Genomic DNA, 17,269 nt, shown 5'->3' with positions numbered 1-17,269 from the left:
GAGAGTGTGTGTGTCAGAGAGAGAGAGGGTGTATAGTTGGATGCATTGCAGTAAAGAGTGAGATTGGAGAGGTGTAAGTGTGCCAATCCTGAAGACCCTGAGTTTATATACTCAGTGAAGGATTTTATGCCCTCTAAACCTGAATGAAAAATGAATACTTTAAAATATGATAAGCAGATGATATTTTCATTTCTGAAAAGATAATTCAAAGTCATTTTGGAAAATGGTTTAGAAAGGGGACAAAATTGACTATAGTAACTTTAGGGTAGTAGTGAGAATGGCCTGAGTTAAGCTAATTAGCCACCATGGTGGAAAAGATACAGGGTTGAATGGCTTTTGTTCACCAGTGAGGATCCATGGGACTCAGTGACTGGTATGGGAAGAAAGGGAAAATTCCTGGATTGAGGGTTGGTATAACATGTGGCCACTGAGAGCAAACTGGTTATTTTAAAGTCCGGCTGTTTACCATGAAACGTTTCTTAACCTCTTTGTGCCTCAGTTTCTTTACCTGAAAATGGGAAATGGTAGTAATTGTAATGTTAATTTGCATACACTTTCCTCCACTGGAAAATCTCATTCCTTCTTTGAACCTCTTTAAAGAACATAAACACCAGTTTAATAGTTCTTGGAATGTAAAAGAAGGAGCAGGTTTGGAGAGGAAGGTGATTCATTCTGCACGGGACTTCACATTCACTTTGTATCTGTATTCACAGTGTAATAAATAATTGCATAATCTGAAAGATGAAAGAGGATGAAATGATCCAATAGAGAGATGTTGGAGATCATTAGCAAGGACTTTCAGAAGGCAAAGGGAACAAAGGGAAGTTGATAGTTAAGTCAAACATGACTTTTAAAGAAGCTACTAAACTATGATAGATTATTATTAAAGGCAGAGATTAGCTAAGAAGTAAAGTAGATAACTTCAAAGGAACAAGGAAAATGAAAAAAAAGTGTTTAAGTCCTTAAGGGAAGAGGATGAATGATGGAAATTTTGTACAACTGAACAGCTTCCCCTAAACAAGTCGTTCTGGTCTGTCCTTGATTCCAGACCTGCATGCTCTTAGGTTTCCAAGCCAGAGTTAAAAAGAAAACAAATCTTCACAGATTTTTCTGTAATTTGTGTCCTGGACAGCTACGCACAAATAAAAGGACCTGAGTTACTAATCTCTGTACGTCCAATACATTTATAGTCACCATAATTGGTAGTTCAGCAGAACACGTCAGTCCACCTATCCTTAAAGGATAAAAGAAAATACAATTTGGTGAGGCTTGTCATTGGGCTTTCTTTATTTTTATTCTTCAAGTAATCAGCCTCAAGTAAACATGGGCTCTTTCCTGGAAAGAGTTTCAGAGGAATAAAAATAAAATGCATACAGAGAAAAGTGATAAAGTTTGGTTTATTAGTATGTGAGTATGGTCAGTCATCCATATATAAATTTACGCTACTTGCTTTACTTAAGGATCAGAATAAGGTACAAATAAGGAAGGTACGCTATTCTTCTAAGGACCCCAGTAATTTCCTAGTGTCAACTTCCACGATGTCTTTTCACTTTTTTTCTGCTAGAATTGACATAGTTGCCACCACTCTCCTTGATATTCTTTCTTCCTAACTTTTCATGAAACCACTCTCAGACTTTCAGCCAACTTTAAACCACTCCACTCAGTTTCCTTTGTTTGATAATCTAGATCATTCTCTTAAATCATCCATGCTGGCATTTCTCTGAGTTCCAAACTGAGTCTCTTCCCTTCATGTCTTTCCCAGGTGATTCTACTCAGTCACGGCACTAGCATGAAGGTATTGATCTGAGCAGTCATCAGGGTCTGTTCTGCTTCATTTCTTTTCTAAATTCCCAAATGATTACAAGTCATCTACTAAACATCTTATCTTGTATGCCCTGTGGACAACTTCAACTCGAAATATTCCAAACTGTTCTAATTATTCACTGTACCTAACTGGGTTCTTGTTTTCGATCAAGAGAGCTTGATGCAGGATGATGTACAAAAGGGAAATTGATTGCAAAGATATTGTAGAACTCATGGAATTGATGGAGGGTTGGTTCAAAAAAGGGGAAGAGATCAATATACAGAAAAAGTCACAATATGAGCAGAGTTGCACCAGGCACTGCAGCCACTGCAGCCAACACAGGCACCACTGGGGCCCTTCTGAGCATTAGATATCTCATGAATTTCAAACTGTCTCTACCTTTTTTCATCACTTGCTGTAAAGTCAAAGTCCTTGGCAAGAGCATCCATTAGACAGAGACCACTCGATATGTCAATTTTCCAGCCAACAAATTGTAAGAGCACAACTCTGACCTTGCAATATTTCAATGTGGACTCACTATCTAGATTTTTTAAATATAGGAAGATGGTTCAGATTCTAGATAGTAACTTGAAGGAATGGTAAATGCCCACTGAATATTTCATGAGGTAAGTCTTCTCTTTAGGTATTTCTCATCTCCACAAATGGCACCAAACATACATTCAGTCAAGTAAGCCAGAAACCTGAGAATCATCTGCAAGGTTTTATTTTTGTTTATTTTTCTTTATGGTACACATCTACTCTGTTAGTATTGCTTATTTAAGTTACTACATCTTGCCATTCTATCTACCAAATATTCTTTAATTCTGTTGCACTCTACTCTTTCCCCTCGTAAGTCCACTCCAAGTCATTTCTGAAGAGGATTTTTAATACTTCCCAGCAATGATGACCTTATGGGTGTTAAGGGTATGGGCCCAGTGTCAGACTACTTGTGTTCAAATCAAACTTTTCCTACTCTCTAGCTGGGTGACCTTAGACTTTACCTAATGTTGCTCTATTGTATGTAAAATAAGGTTAATAACGACTGCCACATGGGTTGCAAGGACAGACTGAGGCAGTATGCTTAGAGCATTTTGAATACTCAAAAACAATAGGCATTCAATAAAGACAGGGTAACACTAAAAGTGAAAAGCAGTGGTGAGTGGGGTGGGGAACATTGTAATAATGATTGTAGTAATAGTAGTAACTACTTCTAATTAGTACCTCTCTCGGATATGTACTCTATACTGCTCCCAGCATTATCTTTCCAGAACATAAATTTGATTTTGTTATTCCCCTGCTTAGAATCCTGAGAAAAAATCCAAACTCTTTAGTCAGACATAAAAACTACTGCAAAATGGGACCCCAAATTATCTTCCTATCACCATCTCCTACCACTCAACACCACATATGTTACAGTAGAGGAGCAAGAATAAGTCAATTCACCAACTCCTCGGCATTTCGGAGATGTACTTCTAGCTTTCACGCATTTGGGTGCGTAACACTTTCCTTTGAGGCCTTGGAATTCCCATGTTTCCTGTAAGGCTCAAATGCATATGGCAGCTTTCTTTGCATTTTCCCCCAAGGCTCCCTCCCTATGTTCCCATCACAGTCACATGGCAGCACTCCAGTACTTTTTGCATATATCATTAACTTCTGCATATCTGCTGGCACACCCTTGCAGTGAATGCTCCTGTCTTATTCATTCCCTTCTCTGTTATGCGGTACTGGCGCATAGTAGGTGATCAGGGAATGGTTGTTCAACTACTGCATAAATGAACACATTTGTAATGACTCTGTGAAGACCCAGAAAAGTTCAGGAAGAGGTGTACCAACTGGTTCGAGACGAGTGCACCATGGTACACTGGCTCCACTTGATAATGAAATGAGCAAACCAAGTGTGTGAGGGCCTTAAGGAAGTTCCACCTTAATCACTTACAGTTTGTAATTGGCACCATGCACCTTCCTAAGACTTTAACAGGATGTGGGAAGACATGGTCCTTTTATCTATAATACTCTCCTTTGATGTCTTAGAAATCTCAGATTTCCTGTAAGGTTCAAATACATGGCAGCTTTCTTTGCATTTTACATTAGAATTTCCATTACCTTAGGAAGTCTGGATTAACAGACATCACACTAACAGGGCCCAGATTTGTGAGCAACATTAAGGGGAAGAGCCTAGGAAGTGTGCATTTACTAGCACACTGTTCCCAAACAGAAATGACTACCTTGATAAACACAGGTGCCATTTGAAGAAGTCCATGTTCCTTGAGAGAACCAGGGAAAGCACATATTCTCTAGATCTATGAGGCTGTAGAAACCTTAAAGCTACAAACTCTTAATTAGGCTAAGGCCAATTATTTATTGTATTTGAAAATAAAAAGTGCTGTTGTTGGAAACTAAATTACCTAATCGGGAGCAAGAAGAAGAGATGAACTAAATTTAGGAAATCTCACAAATTTAATTATTGAAAAATAATAATTTTATAATAATGCACGAACACTTTTTTTATTCTGAAATATGATACTCTACCCAGACAGAATTTCTGTGAAATATTAAGTTCTGGAGACCAGAGTTGGGAAAATACTGGTATAAAATATTTCCATCTCAGTCACTGTGCTCTGATTTAAAATAAAAGATTTTAGTAGGTAATTGGAGATTTTAAATCATTACATAATAAACAAGTGAATGCACAACACAAAGGTACAGTACCCTCATTTCACTGATTTCCCTGCAATCTGGGCCAACAGCATCAATTTATCCATTGACAAATGGCAGCCGTGACTGCTTTAGGATCTGAGGCCTGCATCCCTTTAACCTCCTGCAACGCCAGCAACGTTATGAATGTTACCTGCGTTGTTAATGAGGAAAATCATTTAATCTTAGCACCTCCTATACATACCCTTGAACTAAAGTAAGAAAGGAAAGGGTTCTGTATTTCAAATGTTTCATTATGTTTTTTTGAGAGCCCACCAGGAACGGGGGTATCCATAGTTTTTCCTGCTCCCTATCCGTGTCTACCAATAGACAAAGGGAAAAGCCACCAAAACTTGTGCCCTGCTTAGGCACTGGAGAAAATGTTCTCTCCCTTTTTTCCCCAATTTAACCTTCTTGGAAAAGAAAAGCTGAGGCTGGGCTGATCCAGCTGACCCACTGGCTACTTGCAAAGCAGAGTCCTCTCCCGTCTCATGCTCTTTGGACCCTTCTTATCCCAGGTGTAGAAGACACTTGCACATCCAGGTTCTTGCAGTACACAGACAGGTAGGGCTCTGCTCCCTCTAAGACGCTTCCAGCTACTACTGGATAATTAGATCAGATTGGCTCTAAGCAAAGAGCTGCTTCTTTTCACTTCAAGAGGAAGGGACCAGTGAGTCCCTTTTCCTGCAGGCCTTGTCCACTCCCAGCTCTCCTGCCCTGGCAGTAATACTGGTATAGCCTTTAGGTCCCACCTGAAGCCTTTCTCAGCTTTCTATTGTTAGAACTTAGAAAGGAGAACCAGGAAGGGATTGGTACCCTAAAATTGCAATGCTGTGTATTTTGAATTCATGATATTTCTGTCACATGAATTTGATGGAGAATCAACTAGTTCTCTGGTAAAAAGAATATTTAATTATAGGCAGTTGGCCTTGAGTTGGGTGAGTACAGTATTAATGATGCACTGTGTCACCATGGACCTGTTTCATTTCCTGGGGTCAGATTTTGCAATTTAGGAAGCAAAGTTCTTGAGAAACTGTCTTCCGTTTTCAGCTCATCTTCCTGTTGTTTTAATTCCTGTTGATTTGGATTATTATTGTCCTCTACCTCACACACCAGATTTATACATTGTGACAGCCTTATGATGACATCTGATCTGCTATTCTCTCAGTTCCTCTAAAAAAGTCGTGTGTCTGTGTTCAGTGCTGTAAAAATAGAACAGCTCCTTGACAAAAACAGAAAACAAAACACTCTAAGTTCTCAGTGTTGGAAGATATTACATGCTTAGACATCAAACGCTTTCTCTCTGCCTTCCTCTCTACTGCCTTTGCTCTCACTCATACCCTAACATGTGGCATGCATGTATATATGTACATGTATGTGTATACCTAAGTCTGCGTACATATATACAAACAAAATGTATATGCATACATATTCTGCAAGAGATATCAAACCTTGCATTGTTCCCTTTAATGCCCTGTTCACACTTTTCTTTCTCAAGATAGGAAATTTTCTTTTATCAGAGCATTGCTCTGAAATAAACTCTGCATTTATGATGCCCGTAAAGAGTTTTCCAGTGCTTGTCTAATGAGAAGCGATACCCAAAATTAGAGCTTGCTGCCTTCCAATTATCCCATTGCATATGATTTTGTTATACCACAAATAGTTATTTTCTTCTCTCCCCAATAGCTACATAAATGGGACATGGTAATCCATTCCAAATTAAATGGCCAGGCATTGCTAATTTTGCTGTATATAGTAAAAAAAAGAAAAGAAAAAAACCCTCCATTATTAAAATATATGTACATATATTGTTAGCCATTAGTGTCTGCTGGCCACAGTCAGTAACATAGCTCCAGATCTCTGACATGGGAGAAAGTTGAAGTTAGTTCAACAGCTTCTCTGACTGCTGAGAGAAGCCCGAGTTAGGGTAGAGAGGGGCTGCAGGGCTTCAGGAGCATCAATTACTTTCACTTTATTTGGGGGCTTGGATTTTCTGATGTTGACACTGCTTTGTGCTCAGGCAAATAATGGGTCAAGCACTTAAAAGCAGACAGCTGTGCTGGATTTGATTCATCCTAATCAAAAATAATGGCCACACTTGCCTATTAATCTCTTTTCCATCCTAGAAATGAGAGATTAGGGGAAGAATGAAGTCAAATCTAAAGTGTTCTGCCTTAGATGGTTAGGAGGAGATTGAAATCGATAAATCCTAGGCTTTGGGGAAGCACACTTGATTTCACATTTACTAAAGCAGAAAGAAACACAGGCAGGAGCCGTTGGTGACCAGAACTTGACCGCTGAGCTATTGCCGCAGCTCTCTCCTCACGGAGGTCTCCTAGGGGCACCTGAAGTTTTACTTGATTCCCTCTCATTCTGATGTTCTGCCTATGAGGAGCATAAATCATAGCGAGGTGTGATCAAGCAAATTGGAAAACAGAGCTGCCAAAGGTAAAAGAAATTGCCAATGGCCAGCAGACCCCTGAATACATGAGTTTGTGTATTTCTAACAGCCCAAACCTCGTCAGTGGAAATCCCATCCAGTCTTAGGTTGCTTGGGCAGCCTCCGCTTTGATTTGGCTCTGGGCTCACAGCTCGCTGAGCAAACCGCAGGTCACTGGAAATTCATAGTAGTGGCAGCGGATAGAGACACCATCTCATCCTCCACACGGCCATGGCATCCAACAGCTTGTCTCTCCGTCCCGGAAATGTTCTGGTCTGCAGGCATAGAATCACAGCCGCACCTTTTCTTTACTGATGTGAAAACACATTCACATAAATTGCCTGATTTGGTTCCCACAAAAACTCTACAAGGCAAGGCAGTTGTACTCATTTCTATTTTGTACATGGAGCCCGTAAGCCCTGAGGCATCATCCCCCCTTCGGCCCCGAGGTGCCCTCACTTTTTTTTTTAAACCCAAAATGGATTTATTTAATATATTCACAAGGGCTCAACCAGACTTAATTTAAAAAACAAAACAAAAATGACACCACAGCTTAAGATACAGAGTTCTATAGAGAAATCAAGGAAAGGACAGACCATCTAAGGAAAAAATAAAAAGACAACACAGGAGAGAGGCTGGATCAGGGTTCTTGGCTGGAAACCTGCTTTGAGTAGGTTTCTTGAAGGTACTTTTTAATGGCTGTGGGGTTTTTCCAGAGCTCAGCAGCATGTGTGTTCAAAGGGCTGTCAATGTTGGGCTCTCCGAGCAGGCTCTGGATGGAGAGCAGGATGGTCCTGAAGTCATACAAGGCAGACCACTTGTCCTTCAGGATGTCCGGGCAGAAGTTACCCTGGGTGTCCACGTTGGGGTGGTAGCAGGGTGTGAGGAACCTCACCGTGGGTGCATTGTAAGGGTAGACACTGGGGAACTCCAGAGAGAGCTTATACCTCAGGTCTTCGTATACTGTGCCAGCTGCTCCGTGGATGGTCCCCACCCATTTGTAAAGGTTGTCTGATTCAGGGAAGGCAGAAATTCCTTTGTTGCCAGAAATCATGAGGGTCATCAGTTCCTGCTATAGCCTCTTGACACTGTGGTGTCACCCTGGTGCCAGTGCCTGTCACACTGCTACTTCAGGTGGCTCTGGCAGGGGCTCCCTGTGCTCTCACGAAGGAGGGTTGGAGGGCCTGGGTGGCGGCATGGAAGGCACCTGTGGTCGTGCATTCAGAGAGCGTTGTGCGGTGGAGACAGGTATGTGAACACAGCCACCCCCTTTATCCCTGCCTTGGAGAACATAGTGTATCTCTAAAAGCCAGCATCCATATATGTGCCATCTCTCAGTCTCCACTGTGTGTCTGATGAAAATGGAGCTGGCACGGTCCTTGGCCTTTCTAATCTCACCATGAAATCCCATGGGGACATGTGTGACTCTGAGGACGTTCTCAGAGTCTTGCTTCTCTATTTTTCATCTTCACAGGGAAGGACATTTATCAGAGGGTGGGATTTTTTTTTAGATTGGGTGCCCTGAGAAAATAAGAGAAGTCTCCAAGTACATTCAGCAACAGCATATCCGGCTTCTCTGCAACCCTACCCCCCTAACATTTTTCTTAGCTGTTCTGTTTTAGTTAGTGCCAGTATAGTGCTCCCCTCCCACATATCCCTTTAGGGTGAAATGCCTGCTCAGTGTGCTTTGGAAAGGCAGTATATTTTAGGCAGCCTGATAAAAGACTCTAATAGCCCCAGATTAATGCATTCATTCCTAGCCGATTGAAGGATTCATTACAGCGCTCAGGCTGAGGCTTCTCTCTGACGAATGTGCCCTGGGTAATGAGCCATTCAGCAGCTGCTCCCCTGCATTGCTGGTAACCTGCAAGAGGGGGCAGTGAGATAGTGCTGAGTAGATAGTAGGGAAAGGACAAGAGAGTGAAGAGCTTCAGGCGCCTCCAGGCCCTGGAGGGCAAGTCAGTGCTGTGGACGCGGCATCTGCCTCTGGAGCAGAACTGGCCAGCATCCATGGGGGATGTGCCGAGGAATGTGGCGATGCAGAGAGCACCACTGTTCCTTCAAGGGCTGAGAGATGACCTTCATGGCACACAAAGTATGTCTCTGCTTTGAAAGTGAACCATGATTGGACAACTAGAAGGCAAATGATACGTAGGAGAAGCTTCCAAACAATTGCAACCTGTGCCTCTAAGAGGGCAAAAGAGGCACAGAGTCAGGGGAAGTGAGGAGCCCTCTGAAGCATTAGCTAGCACAATAGTTCTGAGGGGAAGGGGTGGGTGTGTGATGGTGACTTTACCCTCCCAGGGACATTTGGCAATGTCTGGGGACAGTCGTGGTTGCCCGAACTTTGGGGGTTGGGGAAGTGAGATTCTACTGGCATCAAGTGGGTAGATCAGTGATGCTGCTAAGCACCTTACCATGCAGACAATAGCCCCCAGCAAGAAGCGTCCAGCCCAAAATGTCAGAAGTGCTGAGTTGGAGGAGCTCCAGCTAACCAAACCCCTCCTGTTAAAGATGAAAGCTGAAGCCTGGCGCATCGCAGCTGGCTCAGGGTTGCATAGTGGAGAATGGAAGCCTTGGGTCTCCTCTCTCTCAATGACTTGCCCTTAGAACCAGGAGGCCAACTTTCCAATTAGGTCCTGATAAGTACTTTCGGACATGAAGTTGTTCCATCTTCTCCCAGACTCCAGAGCCCCCTTCCCAGTCCACATCTCCAGTAAGGAAAATTCCACCACCTGCCTTTATGAGCTCATGCTGGTCCCTAACCACTTTGGTCTAGGCAGATATCTTTTGGGGGTTAGCTTATTATATCTGTTATGCATTTTAGAAGTAGATGGTAGTGCTGATAAAAATAGGAATTGCCAGAGAAGCTAACACTAGACATTATGAGATGCTGTATGTGCAATGTTGTTGCAAACAATTTCCCCATGAGGATGAAATGGAGACCCCTTAAACTGTATCTCACAATTATTAAATATTGATTCATCTCAGCAGGGCCCTGTGCCTGATTTCAAATGAAGGCAAGTACATTAACTTGTGCTAATCTCATCTAGATCCACAGCTTGCACCCTTGATGTCTCTGCTGACCCTCATTCTCTGATTGACAGTGTAGGTGGGAGCTGATTTCTTTGCCAACCATTCTGACTCTAGGAATAAGCATGTATGAGTTTATATCTGGAGTTTTGGCCATGTGGGGGCTGAATGCTAGAGCTTAATAAGAGACGAAAGAAGTTTACTTGGTGATGAATAGCAATTACAGGGAATTAGATTAGTATCAGTGTCTGGCGTAATCATAAAGATTTTCTGGTGCCAATGTTTGATGGCATTGGGAGGTGGGGGAAGCGGGGGATGATAGAAAGGAAGAGAAGCCAAAGATAAGAACAAATATGCAAGTCCATAGTGTGTTCTTAATAGAACTGAGATTTATTTTTCTGTGTGTCTTTTTAAGCCTCTAGATAGATCACAAAAAATACAGCCAGCCAGAAAAGAAATAGCCCAAATGTAATTTAAAGGACAGCTTTTTAACCAATACTTCAGCTTGAAGACACCTGTCCTATGTTCCTTGATGCCCAGCTCAGGGAAGAGTATTAAAGTTACTGATTTATCTTCAGTAGCACAGACCTATTTTTAATTTATTGCCCAGTGACAGGGTTTTCGTTTAGTTTTCCTCTGTTACTCAACACAACCTTCTCTGTAAAAGAAGAGCAGCCTATAGCCCACTGTTTCCTTTGATATCCTGGTGCCTTAGAAGAGGAAACTGAACTTGGACTTTTCAAAGGCGTGTTGACACTTACTCTGGTTTCTTGACAAGCAGTCATTTTGCACTAGAAAACATGGCTGACCTGCCCTCCGATTCATAATAGATGTGTGTGTATATACACGTATAGCACCCATGTGGCTTTTGGGATGTGTGTGGCAGTAATAATTTAATAATCCCAGTTAAATAGTTAGGTCAGACCAGAAATATGTCTTTTAATAGCAAGGAGTCACAGGAAAGATAATACATATGATTCAGTTCAAGCACACAAATGAACAGTCATTTCCGGTGCCCCTATTTGCAGAGAACCCTGCTCCAGGCTGTGAGATGTAAAGGGAAACATAGGAGAGAAATAAAAATATTGTGGATCTTTCTTTATAAGTCTCATATTCTAGGGAAGGTGCTGAGTACTTATGGCAGCAGTTACTGAGACAGACTATGACGTGCTTTTTGAGAGTGGTTTGAACAAAGACTGCAAGAGAACAAAGAAAGGAGAAATTATTTCTGACCAAGGGAGTTTTTGTCTCCAACAAATATTTATTGCATCACTACTGTGTGCTCGGCACTATTCTAAGGGACAGGGATAGAGTGGACAACTATGGGCCTGGTCCTGTTCTCATGGAGTTTACAGTCCAATGAGAACAGATAAACCACTGAACACATAAATGAGCATTTCATGGAGTGGATATATGTCATAAAATTACTGAGGCAGACCAAGGGGATGGGGCAGGGAGCTGTGTTAGATCGCATGGTCTGGAAGGATGCAGAGTAAGTAGCAATTGAGAACTAAATGACAAACAGCTAACCAGATGAGGGTCTGGGAAACAGTGGAAATGAAACAGAAACTGCAAAGGCACAGGGGAAGGGGGCCAGCTTGCTACCTTCAAGGAACAGAAGGCAGGTGTCGGGACTGGAACTGGGTGAATTCTGGGCAAAGCAGTCCATGGTGTAAAGCCAGAGTTCCCCAGAGACCTGCTGTGCTGAGTCTTAGGGGCACAGGTGTGAACTCTGAATTCCATCCTAAGCGCAATCAGGGGCCATTAGAGGTGCTTGCCCAGGGATGGTGTGATCTGATTCACACTGTGGTTGTTTTTCATTACGCCAGCTGTGATGCCTGGAACGGAAGGTCCATGTAAATAGTAGAAACTGGAAAACTAGAAAAGAGGTTATAGACATGGTAGTAAGAGGGAGGAGAATGATATCAAGGCAGGCGGTATATATTTGGTTTGGTTGCTAATGTATTTTGTTCTCTGGAGTGTGAGAGACCCAGCTTCCTGCATAGCCTTTAATTAGTTTCTGGATGATGACATCTCCACTGAGAAGCAACTGGTAGCATCCCTCCAATCTCGGGGGGAGATAAAAGAATCTAATAAAGACATTTGGTATTTCTAGATGACGTGTTGACAAGCTTTGTATTAACAAGAAGTCATGTTGAAACTTTTTCTCTCCCAGCTGCACGCCATCTCTAGCTCCAGCTCTGTGACATTTCACAGGGGGATTAACAGAGCTGCTGCATTTGCTGCAAACTTGTAGCTTAAAACAGACCAACCCTCATGCTACAGGGGAAGAGGCTGCACCTTAACCTTTATGAGGGATTTAGTGGCAATAAGGCCTAAGAACAAAAAATCAGTTTAAAACCAACCGACAAGTCCCTTCGGACCGCTATGGGGCCACTGTTCAGGCTTCAGTATTCAAAGCCAGACAATAAGATGTTCCCTCCTTGCCTACTTTATTCCCAAAGACTATGGTCATAGAGAGTGTGGACACAACTCAAATTTTTATTCTGGCATGATAATTCAAAAACTCCAGAGACTGAGAGGACTCTGAAATAAAAGGGTTTATTGAGCCACTACAGATGCAACCAAATAAGGACTAAGACCTGCAACAGGAAGTTTCTTCTCCAGCAATGATAGCAATTAACAGAAATAACTGGTCCTCCAGAATCAAGAAACAGGACATTTATGAGGTGTCTAGTTGTCTAAATTCACACTGGCTACAGATAAGGAAGGTGGACTAATCCAGAGCTGGGAGGGCCGGAGTAGGTGGTTAGTCCCCAGAGAAGGTTTGTGGATTGGTTGTTGATGGTGATCAGGCCCCTGTTCATGTGCAAGAGAGATGTGAGGGTCCTGAGGACCTTCTAGATGATTGTTGAATGACTTCATCTAGGAGCTGGGGTTTCTGGTCAGCTACACCCGTGGCTGTTGACTGAGTACCTTCCCTGTCTCTCTCCCCCATTCTCTGGCCCTCATGTCATTTAATTTTAGGACCTCTCAGAATTTTTCCTTACTGGGTATAAGTAACATCAAGAATCTGATGGACAGAGTCAGAAACTTCCCTCAGGGCTGTCTACCTCCCTCTGAACCCAACCGGGCAGTTTCTTGAGGGGAAAGAGAAGTCAGTGGAGGAATGTGTACCACCCATGGCCAAGGGTGAGGGGGGTGGGCTTCAGCAGAACATTCCACTGCAGTCAGCACAATTTCCTGATGCGTATGTTCTTATAGCTCATGTTTGAGTGCATGACTACCAGTGGTTTTAGGCAATTAGGAATTAAAGTGCTGATGACACCATCTAGGCAGCTGAGAATGTAAGTGAGCTTGGCGCTGTTGGCGGCTAGCAGACTGACAGCCCAGAGCTGCAGGGGGAACCCCCAGGAGGTGGGGCCACCATCTCTGCCAGGTTCCTTCCTTCTGACTTGCATGGGGCAGCCTGGGAGAGGGCAACTATTGGTATCTGCCCACCTGGGCAGATTTTAAGGGCAAGAGGAGAGTGTGAGCAGAGGGAATCATTGCCAGGAGTCCAAGATTCTGGCGACATGACCATACATACTTACATATTTTACTTATACTATCTCAGATGGAGAAACATGAACTCCACCCTGGTGTGAGATGATGACGCAGACTATTCTAGAAAGACCATATGTCTCTCCACAAGCTAGGTGTCTAAGCAGAAGCAAGGACACCCAAGACACAGAGCTAGCTTACCTCTTCCTGAATTTGGAGAAAAGTGACCTCCACTGAAAATGAATACCACCACAGGAACTGCAGTCCCTCAAACTGGAATGTATCTAAAGGGATCCTCCAAACACAGCCAAGGCTGCCAGGGTGCCAGCACTATGTCTGCAGCTCCATGGGGTCAGCCTCTTATTTCCCCGGAAATCTTTGGAATTTGTGCAGAACATTTCTCTGGGGGAAGAAACAGTGGGTGGGGTCTGGGATATGATACAAATGGCAGGTACAGTTGGATAGCTTTCCTTAACTGGTCACTGGAGTGTCATGGACATTAGCTGCATGCTTGCTTTGGGGAAAGAGACATAGTAAGATGTCAGGTGCAAAGGGAACAAAGGAAACTGCTTAAAGAGGCCTTGCATCAGAGTCACACTGGATATAGCAAGGCTCCATCTGCTAGGAACAAGAGCAGACAGTTTCTGGTAAGAACTTAGAAAGGGGAGGAGGGATCAGAAAGTTCTTGCCAACCCCTGCCTCTGAGGTACATGTGAAGAACTGTGCATGTCAAAAGATGTTGCAGGCATGCTGTGAAGAAATCTTGGCCAGCCATTCCATATTGGTTTTGCAGAGGACATTCATGCTCTTTACCACCAATTGACTGAGCTCTGCATTATCTCAACTCACAATAGCATTCATTTGAAGAGTGATTAGCAAGATCACTAAGTGCTTCAATTATACCTACATATTTTATTTGATCTCAGAAAACCTGTAGGAAGAGCATGGGTGTGAGATCTACCAGTTTTTAGATTAGTGGCTTTGAGCCCATTATTAGCTATTTAAAGCCTGAATGTTCTGGACTAAAGGGGGACATATGTGGGAAGTAGGTAATATTTACTAAGTGTTCAACAGATACTAGTTCTTTTCTGTGAGAAATAATCATGAGAAAGTAATATCATCCTGGGTTTCTATTTTTTTCCATGTGAAATTATCTGAGTGTGTCAGGTTGTTTATTGATTCCCTTTTTAGTAGCAGTATTTTAATTTTTGAGGACTTTGAGTTTGTGTAAATTTTAGCTTTTTTTTTATTTTTTAGGGACAACTTATTAGAGAATATACAATTGCCTGACTTCCTGTGTGACGGCCTTGGGTTAGTTGTTTAACCTCTCTGGGTTGCAGTGTCTTGTCCTTACAATGGGCAGGATGCTTATGAGTTACTGTGGGGATTTAAGTTACTGTGAGGAAGAAGCAAAGGCCATGGCCTCGGCAAAGAGCTGGGCATAGGAGGTGTTCATTAGTCCCGTCCTTCCCATCCCATCTTCTTCCTTCATAAACTGGTCCCTAAAGATCTGGTCCTGTGTGGGCATTGGGGGTGGGGGAGTGCATGAAGCCAGTCATGTGTATGCACCCTCAAGCTCACCATTCACCATGTCCTGTCCTGTCCATGCATGGCAGGTCCATATCATGATTAGAAATCACTCCATTACGTTCCCACATTAAACAATTGATGAAGAAATACTTCCCAGCAAGTTTTTGCATGTTGCCAAATATAATGGAGCACTTATGGTTACAGATAGGTTGCTGTGAAATTCAATTTACTGTATCATGGCCAGAAGCAGGAAAGCATGCAGTGAAGAATGCATTGGTGTACTTTTTACTCCTATGTCTCTATCAGGAATGACTGAACTAGGTCAGGGAGCCGAGAGCTCATCAGAACTTCCACATTTCAGCTGATCCCATGAGGAACAAATTCCAAACTTCAGCACCAGTGGTTTATGACTAATCCCACCTAAATCGCTAGCTTTTCTCCCTGGGCTTCATGGTTTTCCAGCAAACATGAGTGATTTTAATAAGGAGAGAGAGGAAAAAAAATGAGATGTAAGAAATGACAAAAGGTAAAAGAAATGACACTGCTGGAGGCCATTTCGTTGTGGTACTCTCTGCATTTTCCAGTTCTCTTGGGGATCTGAATGTCTGTAATCTGACTGGTCCCTTCTGGAAGGTGAAGGCAGCAAGCACAGAGCTAGCAGGGAAGTAGGGTCCTGATGCACATCCCCAGTCCGTGCTGCATCCCAGGTCCTCACTTAACAGATGTTGTTTATCTCAGAACCACTGGCACATCTGATGTAGTGGTTAGCAACCACTTTGGGTTATCCATCTCAACCTATACCCAAAACAGCCTGCCCCTGCACCTAACCTTTGTATCTGTTCTCATATTGGCCTCTAGAGGTGCTTATTAATAAAGCACATTTCAGTAGTATTTCACGTTTAAAACTTGTTTTCTCACAGTTTCATCTGTTCCACAAAACATCAATTTTGAAGTGGCAAGACAGGTGTTGCTATACTTAAAATAATCAGAGTTAAATGATTTACATGAGTTTATACAGCTAGTAATGGTTGGTCTTGGACTTAATATCTGGTCTTCTCATGCAAAGGTTAAGGTTATTTTTTATCAAAATAATACTATGGATTTCACATTACTGCAATATGCATTGTATCATATACATAGTTCTATAGGAAACAAGGAAGGAAAAAGGAAGGCCAGAAACAAGGACCGACTAGTCCTTTCAGTCAAACTAAGTCAAATGAGCACCTCTCTCTGTGGACTCAGCCATGAGTTTATGTGATGCTTTCTCTGCGGTAGGAGAGAGACAGCTAGGGACGCCTGGATGCAGGCAGCGGCAGTTACAGAGCCTCTCAGAAGAAAGCTCTCATGGGAGGCTCCAGCTCTGCTTCAGTCCACACTGAGGGGCAGAGGAGCAGGAGAGTGAGGATTAGGAAGGATGGGTGACCAAATAGGCAGGAGGATGAGAAAGCTAGCGACCATGGGAAAGTCCACAACATACACTGATACAACCTCCCATCCAGTTTTCCCACAGAGAACAACCCATGTAAACGAACAGCGAGGTCTCCCTTTCCTGTATGGGTGTACAGACGTTCACATGGCCAAGTAGATGGGGAGGCAAGATGAGGTATGGGTCTGCACGTGGGTAACGAGGTCAGTAAGGCCCAAGGATGCAGTGCTGTGAACCTGAATTCTACTGGACTTTACTCTGTATGAAGAGAATATATTTGGGATCATATATAATCTATTTTCAGGACTTACCTTCATTATTATCTAGGTAACCTTGAGCAAGTCAGTGAAGTCTCACTAACCCTTAGTTTCATCATCTGTGAATAGGAATAATAATAGTACAGCCTCACAGGAGTCTTGTGAGATTAGATCAACTAACTGAGTCTGGTTCCTATAAAGTGTTTAATATGCAACAGAGATACATAATGAATCAGGGTCTGTATACGTGATTTATACATGTCAGTGTCGTATATATGCCTGTATATATAATATGTATGTATATATAGTTTCTGGATTTTTTTAGTGTTTGCATCTGAGATTCCACATGCATTTATTATTTTTCTAATCCATATAATCCCTTATTAAAAAGCACAGTAATTTTCAGTTGTGTGTCCTTGAACAAGTTCCATGACCCTGAGGATATAAGTATCCTCATCTGTAAAATGTGGGAAGGGAAATAAGTAGGGTGACCAACACATCGCCAGTCACCTGGAACATTACCAGTTTCAACACTTAAAAGTCTTATGTTCCAGGAAACTCCCTAGTTCCAGGCAAACCAG

At 42.6% G+C, this 17,269-nt stretch overlaps 1 protein-coding gene and 1 pseudogene across 6 annotated transcripts in view; one reads left to right on the top strand and one right to left on the bottom strand.

Moving 5' to 3' along the window:
- NTM (neurotrimin) overlaps positions 1 to 17,269 on the top strand; it is a 929,477-nt gene that overhangs the window by 794,190 nt on the left and 118,018 nt on the right. The gene's annotated exons all lie outside the window — the stretch shown is intronic.
- Positions 7,530 to 8,017, bottom strand: LOC108393611 (ubiquitin-conjugating enzyme E2 C pseudogene; annotated as a pseudogene).

Source organism: Manis javanica, chromosome 6 (genome assembly GCF_040802235.1).
Source record: "Manis javanica isolate MJ-LG chromosome 6, MJ_LKY, whole genome shotgun sequence".
Taxonomy (NCBI): domain Eukaryota; kingdom Metazoa; phylum Chordata; class Mammalia; order Pholidota; family Manidae; genus Manis; species Manis javanica.
This window is presented reverse-complemented; position numbering and strand designations above follow the sequence as displayed.